The sequence below is a fragment of the Belonocnema kinseyi genome, chromosome 2 (genome assembly GCF_010883055.1).
Source record: "Belonocnema kinseyi isolate 2016_QV_RU_SX_M_011 chromosome 2, B_treatae_v1, whole genome shotgun sequence".
NCBI classification, from domain to species: Eukaryota; Metazoa; Arthropoda; class Insecta; order Hymenoptera; family Cynipidae; genus Belonocnema; species Belonocnema kinseyi.
In genome coordinates this window covers 163,351,037-163,353,448 of record NC_046658.1, presented here as the reverse complement: position 1 = coordinate 163,353,448, position 2,412 = coordinate 163,351,037, and the positions used below count along the sequence as shown (strand labels likewise).

Here is a 2,412-nt window from a genome sequence, read left to right as displayed (position 1 = left end):
GCCAAGAATTTGTTCCTTGTACAATTCTATTATTATAAAAAAATTTGAAAAAAAATAAGTTACTTTTATCATTTTTGCATGAAAAAATATCCTATGCTATCTAATACGTATCAAAGTAGTTGATCAAACCTACTAACCTGCAGACATTTTTTAACACCTTACACTTAAATTTTTTATAATAATCTGCCTTGGTTTTTATATGCATGATAATAGCTTACTAGTTTCACCGTACTGCAGAATATTGTAAATATATATAAATGAAACTAAATAAATAAAAATAATTATGACCATTTTTTAGAATCTTTTGATGATATTTAAACATGCTAAATGTTTTTCCTTTCTGAAAATTTCCAAAAAATTTGTTTTCGTACATTTTTTTGAAATACTTTGAAATCTTTTATAACAATATCCTAAATTTAATTTTTCAAAATCAAGAATAATTAAACATTTTTCTGGGAATCTAAAGAAAATTTCCTTTCAATGTGAGAAATTTGCAATTATGTAATTGTAAATTTGGAAATTTAAATTTTTATTATCGAGCTGAAAATTATTTACATATCATAGTTGAAAGTTTTGGAATATTAAATTTCGAAATATTTGAATTTTTATTGATCCCATTTTCAAAACTCTAATCTACAAACATTTCAGTATGTAACATTTCGAAATTTTTCTCTTTGCTAAATTTAAATCTAAAGGTTTACAACATTCCTAGAGATTTCAAAAGGTTTTCAAGGATTTTAAATATTTGAGGATGTTTTAAAAGATTTGAAATATTTCAATGTATTTTTAAAATTTCAAGGAATCTTCCAGAGCTTTAATAAATTTCAAGAAATATCAAAAGATTTTTAGGAATTTTAAATATTTGAGGATGTTTTAAAAGATGTCAAAGAATTTGCAATTTATTTTTATAATTCACAGGAATTTCAGAGAATTAAGGAATTTTTAAAGGTTTATTTTTTTAAAACCAAGGTACTTTAGGAGTATTAAAAAAATGTTTTAGGCATTTCAAAAGATTTGGAAAATTGGATAGAATTCTAAGTATTTCCAAAAAATTTTAAATTGATTAAAGTAATTTAATGTGAGATTTTAAAGGATTTGGTATATTTCAGGATATTTTAACAGATTACAAGGAATTTTCAATGGATTTCAATAATCGCGAATGAGATTATAAAGGATTTGAAATATTTCAGGATTTCAAGGAATTTTTAAAAGTTTAAAAAAATTTCAAGAGATTTTAAAAAAATTTTAACATTTGAGGATGTTTTCAAAGATGCTAAAGAATTTTCACCTTATTTTTATGATTTCAAGGAATTACAAAGGATTTTAATGAAGTACTTTAAAAATCTTTGATAAAAAGGATTTTAAATATTGGTGGATGTTTAAGAAGATTTTAATGAATTTTCCATTCATTTGTATAATTTACAGGAATTTGAAAGTACTTTAGAAATATTTAAAAGGTGTCAATGTGTTTCAAAAAAATTTGAAGTTTTCGAAATATTCGAGAGTATTTTCAAAGTTTTCAAAGAATTTTCGATTGATTACAGTAATATAATATGAGATTTCTAATGATTTGATGTATCTCAGGATATTTTAATAGATTCCAAAGAATTTTCCAATGATTTCAATACTTTAGTACAAGGTTTAAAAGGATTTCAAATATTTTAGGGAATTTCAAAAATTGCAAGGAATTTTCAAGAGTTTTAAAAAATTTCAAGAGATTTTAAAGGATCTTAAATATTTTAGTATGTTTCAAAACATTCCAAGGAATTTTCAATTAATTTCAATAATTTAAAGCAATTTCAAAGAATCTTAAAGATTGTTTTAAACTTTTCCGGTTGAAAGTGGAACTACTTTGTTATGTTCTACTTGGCTTTTTAAGAATAATCTTAAGCGCTTAAAGAAATTAAAATTTTTGACAACAAATTTTTCACTGATTTGATGATTTTTTATCAGTCTCGGTCGTAAGTCGTAAGTACCTTCCTATCAGGGTGACCAGACGTCCTTCTTTGGAAGGACATGTCCTTCTTTTTTGATGTTTGTCCTTCTGTACTTCTTTTTTGTCTGATGTCCTTCTTTTTCAAGATATTCGCGATATTTGCATTTTTTATTGCGCGGACCTAAATTTTCTTCACAACTTCTACCAGCGAAGCCTTAGCTAGAGAGGAATAAAATTCGTCGCTTGACCAATGACAAATTTACTTATATTAGCCTCATTGTTCACTGCGTTTGTATTCGCGCAGCACTTCTTTCTAGGAATTGTGCTTGTTGAAACTGCGATGGGAGTCCGAGACCATGTCGAAAGCTGAAAAATGAATACGAGGGTGGATTGATAAGTTTCCGGCCTGACCAAGAAAAACAACGTTTTTAAGAATTTTTTTTTTTATTTCTCAACATAATCTCCTCCAAGGCTGA

At 25.7% G+C, this 2,412-nt stretch overlaps 1 protein-coding gene across 2 annotated transcripts in view; it reads right to left on the bottom strand.

Moving 5' to 3' along the window:
- Positions 1 to 2,412, bottom strand: part of LOC117167204 (glutamate decarboxylase) — a 710,722-nt gene that overhangs the window by 129,957 nt on the left and 578,353 nt on the right. The window lies entirely within an intron of this gene.